The sequence below is a fragment of the Hyposmocoma kahamanoa genome, unplaced genomic scaffold (assembly GCF_003589595.1).
Source record: "Hyposmocoma kahamanoa isolate Upper Pololo Valley unplaced genomic scaffold, ASM358959v1 102, whole genome shotgun sequence".
NCBI lineage: Eukaryota > Metazoa > Arthropoda > Insecta > Lepidoptera > Cosmopterigidae > Hyposmocoma > Hyposmocoma kahamanoa.
In genome coordinates, this window is record NW_020653337.1 from 6,946,740 (window position 1) to 6,958,625 (window position 11,886).

The 11,886-nt window shown below is 37.2% G+C and overlaps 1 protein-coding gene across 5 annotated transcripts in view; it reads right to left on the bottom strand.

Annotated features, from left to right (window-relative positions):
- LOC113231694 (sodium bicarbonate cotransporter 3) overlaps positions 1 to 4,311 on the bottom strand; it is a 111,535-nt gene extending 107,224 nt beyond the window's left edge. For all 5 annotated transcript variants that reach the window (XM_026466171.1, XM_026466198.1, XM_026466189.1 and 2 more), the window contains exon 1: positions 4,142 to 4,311. The gene's annotated coding sequence lies outside the window, so the exon portion shown is untranslated. The remainder of the gene's footprint in view (positions 1 to 4,141) is intronic.
- Positions 4,312 to 11,886: the final 7,575 nt, after the last annotated feature.

Consider the following 11,886-nt stretch of genomic DNA (forward strand, 5'->3'; position numbering starts at 1 on the left):
TTTATAAGTGTGAAAGGGAATAAACGAGTTAATTGCAATTCTCGAGCTTTATTATTTAATCGCCTACTGATTTTTTTTATGATAATTATAGTGACTGGACGAACAAGTCGTCTTACGCCTGGTGGTAAGCGAAACGCCTTTCCATGACAGTTGCAGTGGAAAGTGTCCCCGGCAACGAATCCCGGGAATTTTCCGACGTATATTTTATGTAGTAGTAGTGTAAGATATACATATGTACACATATTTGTTTAAATGTGTATAGGAACTTTTAAATGCTAAGGTTCAGTCACACTTGTGACGCTTCAGTTAGCTTGCGAAATCACATTATGTTATTATTTACCTATTTAATGTCTTATTTAATTGTCTTACCTTTGCCTTTACATGATTGTGTTTTCTGATTGTTGATTTAGATGATGTTAATAAACTAAACAAAACAAACACAAACGCTACCAATATACATATACACAGGTATGGTACCTAATATACACATTTATGTGCAGCTAGTACGGGATGTTGAGAAAATTTTGGCATAGTTATTGAAAACCAATACATGAGTTTTGACGTTTTGACGATGATACCCTTAGGCTTAATTTCACAGTATTCCGGGGATTAGAGCTGATATGTATTCAATAACTATCGTTTACAAACGATTGACTGTTTTGGGTTCATTATCCATTTGTAGTGTAGGGTAAAAGAGTCCATGGATAACAACCCGCTAAATAGAGTAACCAAGTGGAAGCACTCTTGCAACTGCAACTGCATAAGGCTCTTCCCGCAATAACCAAGAGGTTGATAGGGAGGGGCACTATAAACAAAACTTATGGAGAATGATATGGGACTGTACGAAAATAAAATCTGAAGAATTATTAAAAATCATGGAATAAAAGGGGTTGTGCATGATTTTAGTAATACAGTTCTGTAAGGAACCCTGTATATAAATGTTGCCCATGAGGTACTTGCCTTAATTACAATCAATTGGGGCATAACAAGCGAGAGAGAATCACCTGAAGGCATGACAAACCTCTTCCGCCTCCACCACTCCCGTTAGCCTCATACATGCCCGTTTAGTATATTTATATTTAAATCGTTTTAAGGACATCTCCAATCGGATTGAGATATGTACGCCGGCGTACATGCCGGCGTCTACCAAACTCAAAGTTATATTATAAAAAATATAAATCTCCAGTATTGTACGATTCCGGGAGTGTTTATTTATTTATCTTTATTTACAGGGGGTGACTTGATTCCCTCTCGCCGGGAAAAGCCCATAGTACCCTTGTGTATCTTCCCCTCTATCTCGGTCTGTTCGAAACATCGATCGCAATCTCTCAAAGGTACGCAGCGGCTTAAGATCCCTTCGTCGACTATGTCACAAGTTTATAATATTCCTTTATTTACATCACAGGTTACCTAAATGCGCTTTTTTACAACTACATCAATACATATGTACCTAATTAAAGACTGGGTCATTTAGAAATTATAACATAACGGTTGGATTTTAAAAACCGAGTCGTTCTAATGTTACTATTATTACGGTGCTACAGTGATAATTGGTATAACTTTAAATTATTTCTTTCAATGTCTTGTAAAAGTTGTGTCTGCTGTTGTCTACGTGAAAGAAACGAACAGCCCCTAAATATTCAAATAGTTTATAATGCATAAAATTATATTGCTTTTTATTTTTTAACAGGCACTTTTTGTACGTCTGTTAGTGTGACGTGTGCCGCCGCAGCACGCGGCTTAACCTAGTGTATATATAAGCCAGAAACTTAAGAATAGAATAGAACCTATTATATAGTAAAATTGTTGCCACACCTCCAAAGCTGTGTCAAAGTGTGTGCTGGTCTTTTAATAAATAAATTAGACCCATCATATTCTTGAAACACTGGTTTCATGTCATATTTTGTAGATCCTCCTTGACATTTGACGTAATAAACGGATGTTCCCTTGAGCACTTACCTAACACATTAAAGGGCGCAGGTGAAGGGGCTTCCGAGAATTTCTTTGGCTTCATACTTTGAAGAAACGCGCGAGTTTCAACTCGCGAGATTTTTATTAACACTTTTATGGTTTCATAGACCTTTTGATCCCCACTCTCAGTAATAAGCTAGTGTATTCTTTTATTCAGCGCTTGTATTATGTGTACAGGTTGTTTATATTCAAAGTCCCGAGAAACCGCGTAACCACAGATATAGAAGCCACAACTGTACGTACTTCGCGTGCCCAATGTAAGTGAAATACACTTATTATTTGATTTTTAATTCGGGACTTAATCACGTATAAAACATGTTTTAATTACCTCTAGGGGTTTATGACATACTGCAACGTCTATGGTCTCGAAGGGACTGAAGAGGCGGGTATCAGCATCTTCTAGCCGTGCGAGTTTTTCTAACTACCCGCACTGATCTTCATTATTTATTTGTGCACTAGGGTTCTCACTAGACCGACACACAACACTTACGATATCCGGCGACTTGTCGGGCGATACTTGATGTCGTTAACATTTGCTGGTAACTGGATCCCATGACGATGAAAGCTTAAAACCGTCTTCTCGATTGAAATTACGGTGTTTTTTTATTTCAATAGCTTCACGTACGATTATACTATAGTGATGACGTTCTGTAGAAAAGATCTTGGGATTATGGAGCTCACTCTAGTGGTTTGGGACCGATTCCAGTAAATGCTCGGCTGTTGCAGACTTTTTGAGCTAACGGCCTCTTAATAACCGCGATGTGTTCTTTAACTCTTTCCGCTTTGGTGCGTTTTGTCTGTCCAATATACATATTCCTATATTGGGCAGACAAAACGCAGCAAAGCGGAAAGAGTTAAAACTAAACTGCCTCTGTAGCCGAACGGCTAGGTACCATGTCGGACTGCCACGCAGAGGTCCCAGGTTCGATTGCCAGGCCGGGAGAAACATTTGTATTCATATTTTTTTCTTTATTCATTATTTATTTCTTTCCTGAGTTTGGGTGTAATTTGTAGTTGTCTATGTGTGTGTCCATGGCACCCACGACACAGGGTTTCCGTAGTGTGGGGCTATGTTGAGTGTCTGCGTTATTAAAATTAATAGAAACCGTGGTGGCCTCGTTTAAATTGGTTGTAGTTTTAATACTTCTTCTTATCGTATCAATAGCAAACACTATATCATTGCGACCCAGTACTTAGCCAAGCTGACCGCGTTATTAGTCGGCACCATTAAACTTAAGCGAGCAGGTATCAACGCACGCAGGTCACGATTTGAATCGCACCAAACAACAATCTATATTAGAACTATCCAAAAATTACCACCTTACCAAATTGTCCTTGCTCCGGTCTACAAGAGTTCGAAGCCTATTTAAAGACTTCCAGATCGATCAATTCAGTAGCACCCAGTAGTTTAGTAGCAGTAGAGCTCCTTGTGAAAGAATTCGTCCAGGGAAGTACTGCAACCTTACCTATTTTTGCTACCAAGCAATAGGTTAGTTTTTAAGGGTAAGAGCTGGTGAAATTACAAACATGTGGTACTTGTCAACTTATGTCTCAGGGTGACGAGCGCAGTGGCAGTGCCCCTCAGGTCTTTACGATTTAAAGCTCTGAGTGGCACCTCAATACCATCTTACAATCAGGCATCATACATAATTTACATATACTTAATTTAATATATAGCGTAGATGAAAATAAAGCGCGTTCGCTAGCTAATATTTTTACAATACTAACAATAATTTAGTAGAAATTATTTTCCAATTTATGTTTCCTCTAGTTAAGGAAAGAATAGTACCGATGATGGTAATCTACGTCAGTAACATAACCGTAAAATAAAGAAATACCATCGAATTTTTAATTAAGTTAAGTACCTACCTAATGAATTTTAACGTGCTTTTAGTTGAATTAAAACTGTCTAGCAACTGTGTTAGGCAGTATGAAGTGACATACTTATATTTTTAAGATCTATCTATAACAATACTATAACAATATTATTAGTCTACGCTATGATCGCGTTTAAAAGTCTCTATTTTTTATTGTACACTTTTTTTAAAAGAATTCAAATAGTTTTTGTGTTACGTGTTTAGTATAAAATTTGTTTTTGAGACAAATGTCGCGGAACATTAACGTCGGAGGCGGTAGGATTTATGTGATAAAAAGATGAAAATTTACATACCTTTTTAAATAACGATCATATTCCAAAACACAAGCGAGCGTCGAACTTCACTGAACACAAAATCTTAATCTAATAAATAATCGTACTATATATTTTGCTACGTTAAAAGCTTTAGACTAAATTAATCTAAGCTAAAACACTCACACACTTAATTGTTTTAGTCATAATGGGGCTAAATGAAGGTTTTTCAGTGATACTTTGTTTTGTATCACAGAGGTTGAAGAAGATAGAAAGAGACGCGGTGGTGCGGCAACCAACCGCGCTAGTCTGCTTCAGAAGGGTGGTTGTTTGTTGCCACGGCGCATGCGTGTTTACCCTAAAATAATTTCAAAATGCGCACCATACAACTACGTTTCGGACACCGTCAGTTAGAATATTAAAAGAAATATATCAAATTTAAAACTAATGCCCAACAAGGTAATAATAACTCATTATGTATATATATAACAAGTAGATGGCCGCGACTTCGTCTGTGTAGAAAGAGTACTTCGAGTAGCTTACTGTACTATACTAATTTTAATAGTTTTATTGGTTCTCCACACAAACTTTCATACCCTATTATATTTTATTATATATTATATATAAAGGAGGTGACTTTAAGATTTATTTTTGTGACAAAAGTACTACTATGTCCTATGACTGAGTTACTTTCGCATTTATAATATTAGTTGGGATTAGTCTAAATTTTCTTATGACGATGCATGTCCAAAGAATGCAGTTAAGCCAACTTTAAAAAAAGGAGGAGGTTATATCTTATAGGTTTTTTGTATGTATGGCGGCATTTGTAAACCGATTTTGATGATTCATTTTTGTTGGAAAGAGGGTACCTAAGTATTGATCCCAATTAAATTTGAAGGAAATATTCCAACTCTAAGGGTGGCAAATTAGGGGATGAATCCGGTTTCACGCATTTTCCACTAACCGATTTTCAATTGGCAAATAGATATATTTCCACGAACTTTTGAGGTCGATTTTTTTATAAAATTGTTAGACGTACTATCTCTATATATCCAATTGAAGACGATGTAATGATTATAATAATCTGCCACATAGCCACAATAATTACTAGGTTTGAAACTCCCTTTACTATGTGTACCAGCACAACGAAATAATTTCCAGGGAAATATAAGAGAATTACGCTTAAAATTCTCAAATTTATGAAACACTTATTTTCCCCTGAGAATATGATGATGAACTGAAGATATGAAGAATGATGATGAACATGAGGATGAGTAAGAAATTCCATTACTCTCGGAGACATTCGTTCCCATTTCATTTTATTACAAATATAGCAGATAGAAACAATATAAAAAAGTTACTTTGACCATAGGACCTGTAACGGACCCAAAAGTTTTTTTTTATTTGAAAACCAAATTACGCGTTTTAGATCCTAAATAATTATATAATATTTTTAAACAAAAACAAAACCAACCTCATTTTTTACTTATCTGTCTTCGTTGTGTTTTATTTTCATTAGAATTACACCTATGTGCCAAGTTTTATTTGAAATCGGTTGACGGAACGTGGGTAAAATTCAATGAACCGGTTTCATCCCTTACTTTTCCACCCTTAGAGCGGTACACACGGTGACTTTTAGAAGCGATGCAAACGCGATGTAAGCGCGTGACTGCATCGATACAAACGCGCGATTGCATCGCTACACTTGGGATTTATAGACGATTGGTCACGTGTTTATGTCGTTGCAGTCACGCGTTTGCATCGGTGCAGTCGCGCGTTTGCATCGATGCAATTACCTATAAATCGCAGGTATAGCGATGCAATCGCGCGTTTCACGAACACGCGTTTGCATCGCTGCTAAAGTCGCAGTGTGTAACCACTCTTCGAAGTAGAGTATTTTCTTCAAATTTGAATCAGACCAATAGGAAGATACTCGAATCCCCTGCCAACAAAGAGAAGAACATAACACAGACAAAAAAATAGAGACGAATTGTTTTTTGAAGTTGGCTAAAAATAATTTCATTTCCAATGTGTAACAATTGTTAAAACCTAAGAAGTAGAAATAATCTTTACTGATTATTAATACAAAGATCAAAAATAAACACAAATTTATTGGTCCCATCGGGGGCTTGAACCCATGACCACCAACCGAGCTACAGGTCAAATTATATTTGTTTTAGATCTTTTTATTAATCATCATCAATACCAAGTAGCCTCTACTCCATTCGTCTTCGGATATAGGCCTCCATATCTCTCCATGTCCGTTGCTCCCGTGCCAAATGCATCCACTTGCGGCCCACGAAAATTTTAACGTCATCCACCCAACGAAGTGTTAGACGACCTCTACAGCGCGTGTAGGCCCATGGTCGCCACCCCATGATCCTCCTAGTTCACCGATTTAGATCCATCCTAGCTATGTGTCCTTCCCATTTCCATTTCATCGTCTCAATTTTGTGTACAACGTCGCTTACTACAGCTATCCATCGAATACTCTTATTCCTAACATTGCTCTTTGTATTGTCCTTTGTGCGATTCGTAAGTTCTCTGTGGAAAATTAATATTCATTACAAATGAATGGAGTCATTTTACAATAAACTAAAATCTCAATAATACTCTTTATTGCTGAGTGCAGTATGATCGGTGGTCGGCACGTATGTTATTTGAGGTTTAAGCGCAGGTCACTCGACGAACGAATCTAAGCTAACTTTACTTTAGCTCACGTGGTTGCATGCAAAGGTAAGCTCAGAAAATACGTAGTAAGTATTATTACTATAGATAAAAACTTAAAATGGAAACATCACATATATGTGCTAAATAACAAACTTTGTAGTTATTGCTACGCTTTATCTGTATTGGTCGATGTAGCGTCTGTGGAAGTTGCAAAAAACGCATATTACGGGAACGTATACCCGTTACTAATGTATGGTGTCATTTTTTGGGGAAACTCTGTCAATGCGGTTAAAATATTCACAATACAAAAACGATGCTTACGCATAATCTAAACGTAAACGAATTTTCACCACAGATGCAAGTACGCAGAAGCTGTGTAATAGAATAGTTTCAAACCTCGTAAATAGCAAACTTCTAATATCAACAGGAATCTTATTACAGTAGCGTATACATTGTCCCTTAAGTGAATTACACCACCCAAAACACTCAACATATGTATCATAGAGTCGTAAAAGATTTATAGAGGTCCTTAAGTTGGGAAACTCACGGTAAAATACAATCATCAATCGTTTTTTAGACCAGTAAATGTACACGCGGCATGCTCTACTAAGATTTAATGTCTTTCTCCTCTCCTAACAGTTTTCCTAAGGTTTCAGATGGGGTCTTTGTTCAAAGACTAATAAAACGAAGCTATGTATGTAGGTACCAAAGAGATGAATGCAATTCTTTTGGCTTCTTTTCTTAGGTCAGTGATCGGAATTTAATACAAAGAAATGGAAAAAAAAACGTGAGCGAGCTTGAAGCAATTGGGTGGCACAATTGAGTCATTTCTCATCCTTGTTTACGCACAATATACAATATAATATTTCCTCTACGTAATAAATATTGTCAGTAAATATAAATGCCTACTGTTTTTTTGTTTAATACAAAGCGACAGTAACCCAGTTGGAGGACGGTTGTTTCTTAATTGTGAAATCGGTTCGAATCCTTGTAGCGGTAGATGTTTTTTTATAATACCTAGTGGCGGGATGAACAAGTCGTGCACCTGATGGTAAGCTACACTCCTGTCCATAACAGTTGCAGTGCCACTCAGAGCTTTAAATCGCAAGGATTTGAGGGGCACTGCCGCTGCGCCCGTCACTCTGAGACGTAAGTTGACAAGTCCCATGTGCCTGTAATTTCACTAGCACCCTTACCCTTCAAAACTGGAACACAGTAATGCTGACATTACAGCTTGGCGGCAGAATAGGTGAGGCAGCAGTACTTCCTTGGACGAACTCTTCCACGAGGAGCTCTACTGCGACTAAAAAGTTTTACGTCTTTAATATGCGATTTTAATTTAGTTACATATGTACATTTGAATGAAATAAAATAGACATTTCTTGTCGTAATGTGATGAAGACAGTTCACAACATTAAATAAACGTATAAAATCCCTATTACGCATTAGGTGAGCGTGGTGGACTATAGCTTAAACGCACACATTCATAGCCCCGCACTACCCTGGAAAAAGGGAAACCCTGTATCGTGAGTGCTATGAACAAACACATCGAAAATAACAATTTACGCACAAAGTCATGAGAGAAATAAAAGTAGGTCATACAAATATGTTTCCCGGCCCGGGAATCGAACCCGGGACCTCTGCGTGGTAGACCAGTATGGTAACCGTTCGGCCGTGGAGGTAGCAACACTCTTTTTTTTTACAAAATGTAAGTGCGTATTTGACCTCCATCTCACCTGGTTGATAGTCAACAATGGAGCATGCACACCTAAATAATGCCTATTCACTCTCGCCTTGAAAAGATCCAAGTTATAACGTTCAGGGAACAAGTCAGCAGGCAGGGAATTCCACTTCATAGCCGTTCGTCATATAAATGTGGAAGATAACATAGGAGTGGAATCCAAGCCTATGTCTAGTCCCCCGACGATGGAAAGGGGAAGGGGGAATTAAATCGTGTAATTCCATCGCACTCTCCGTGACATATCTTGTGTATGTGTATGGGTATTTTACCCATAAGCAGTGCCAGGAACTTGACAATTGAAGCCAAGGTGGCCAGTTGGTTTGTAGCAGGGGGCTTACCACAACCTCTGAATACAATATTACTTTAACCTTACATTGATTTGTCGTACCATGAAACGATTTGAGTAAGCTTATTATAATGTGAAAACTATGGTGTTTTAATTCTCAGCTTTGTGACTATTCATTCACTCAGGTCGTACTATGATGCGACTTTAACATTAAAGTAATGTTGTTCTTATGTCAAATTTAGCAATCTTTAAATGGTCACCCGGACATAGTGGAAACAATATTATTTTGGAATTTATTGTCTAAGTATTGATTTGTAATGATTAAAAGTTATGTTACTTAGATAATCTTCGCTAAATAATTTTTGGTCTTGGTGTTTTGGATAGTGCACTCGGAGTAGGATTACCATCCGTCCGGATTTGTCCGGATATGTCTGGGTTTTTAAACTTTTGATCAAATTTGTCATTTGTCCGTGTTTTCCGAGATAAAGTAAAATATACACCCCGCGATTTTAAAGTAAAACTCAATTTACCTGCGACAAAAATTTCATTGCCCGGGTGCTTGTTCATTTCTGCTACCGCGTGGGAGAGAGATTTTAGATTTTATTTTGGTAATAAAAATCCGGACTTTCTTACAAAATGATTTTTATCCGAACTATTCAAATTTCGGAATGGTAACCCTACCTTGGAGGTAATTTTGGTACTCATAGTGCAGAGAATTCCCTACATTCTCCTTGGTTTTAAAACAGATAGTTAGTGTAATTATTGTATGTTCTATCTGAGATACAAGAAATTACACTCGGGAGTTACTTTGAACAAAGAAGACCTTTCGTATTTATAACGTTTGCAAAACTTTTGACCGTTGCCTAAACCGAACGGCGGGTGGCTAGACAGGCAACGCCCGGAGGCTTACTGGTAGGATACTGGTACTTAGCAGCACACTGCCAAAATTATTGTCGTGTCCGAGGACGACAATTAGGCGAACAACTTTCGGTGTTAAAATTACAATTCGACTTTTCAAGGCTAGAGTGAAAACGCATTTTTTACAAGAACCCGTACCATTGTAGGTCACATCGTCGTTGAACATCATGAGAGTGTAGCGAAAAAGATTGTCGATTGTTTTTATGATACCAAGTGACAGGACGAACAAGTCATGCGTCTGGTGTTAAGCGACACGCCTGTCCATAACAGTTGCAGTACCACTCAGAGCTTTAAATTGCAAGGACAGCGACTTCTGCGTACTTGCATGAGAAAAATCTTTCAGGTATTCTCGAAGATGTTTAAATTGAATATTGTAATGATAAATTCATTTTTATTCAAGTGTTTATTTACAAAGAGCGCCGTCAGGGGAATGTGTCTTACGAATGAGCAGTAGAATTTAGTCAGTGCGACGATTTCAAGTGTAATTTGCTTACCTATGGAATATAGATTAGTTGACTTTGACTTTGACTTTGGATCTGAGGGACACCGCTACTGCACCTCTGAGGCGTAAGTTGACAAGTCTCATGTGCCTATAATATCACCAGCACCCTTACGCTTCAAAACTGGAACACAGTAAAACACACATTACTGCTTGACGGTAGAAATAGGCAAGGTAATTAAAATTATATTTAGCCAAATGTTTTTCGATTGAAAAACCTTCATAAACTAACTTGTTATTAAATTGAATGAAGTGGTTCTGGGTAAATAAAACAGCGCACTAAAGTATTATTGCTTCGGTATATTGCTTTTGTTAGAAGAGGACAGGAAACCGTCTATTTACGAGTTTCACGTTAACACAGTTCAAAATCAATTTTTGTGTATGACAAAGAAGCGTACACAATATTGCGAGATACGTATACAAATACCTACGTGATTCTACTAAATATTGAGTTTATTTGGCCGTAAGCATCCATAGTATGTTTTATTGTTGAAGTTTATCAGCAATAAAACATATAAATGAATATAAATCACCGAAAAAAAGCAGTTTAATAAATTATTTGACAAACAACTTAATCTGGTAGAACGTAATGCGTAGCCTACTTGGCGCTATGCCAGCGGTCAATGACCGCGGTTTGCTACGCGTCGTAGCACCCGCTAGTTCCCTTCTACTAGCTATAATAATTATCATACACGGTTCGGTATTTATTTTATTATTATTTCTGTTTTCAAATCAATAAGCCTTTAGTTAAAATTGTTTTTGTTGAATGAATTTCATTGTGTCTTAGTATGACACACGCCGACTTCTACACTAACATAACTAAGAAATGGCAAACGTGTCAAGTAAGTAACAGTTACATTATCTAATAAAATAAATAAATACCCAATCAGTCGTCGAAAATGACGTCAACTTAACTTCACGTTTACGACATAAAAAAGACCCTAAAATTATGACTTTTTGACTTATGATACTATTAAAGTTGATGTGCGAATGCTTGTTATGTGTATGAATAACTCTTTCAATTTTCAGTGCTACTACGTCGGAATACATTTTGTTGACTCTATAAAAAAATTGTTTGTTATTTATGGCACTGGGATAGGGACTACGACAGAAATATCTCGCTTAAAAAACGAACCTTTGGTATAATTAAGCCCCGTCATACGTCAAATGTGCTTTTATTATAATGAAATTCATAAAAATAATGATAACTACATCAAACAAAGATGTATATATGAAATTTAATATCTCCTATTTAAGTATAAAAAAGTTATCGATTGATTTAGTTTGTGAAATCTTTAAACCTCTCCTTTTTTTCATAATACCAAGTGACGGGACGAACAAGTTGCGGTGCCACTTAGTGCTTTAAATCACAAACATCTGGGGGCACTGCCACTGCGCCCGTCATCCTGGAGACATAAGTTGACAAGTCCCAGGTACCTGTACAATCACTAGCACCCTTGACTCGTCAAAACCGGAACACCGTAATGCTTACGGCTTGGCGGCAGAAATAGGTAAGGTGGCAGTACTTCCTTGGACGAACTCTTTCACATGCAGCTCTTCTACTAAGTCTCCTAAAGGTTGCATTTTGCAGGTGTCACCTTATTCACGAAAGACGCAAAGTATTGTTACTTCACAAGTAAATAAATCAAGTGTGTAAATGTACAAATGTTTTT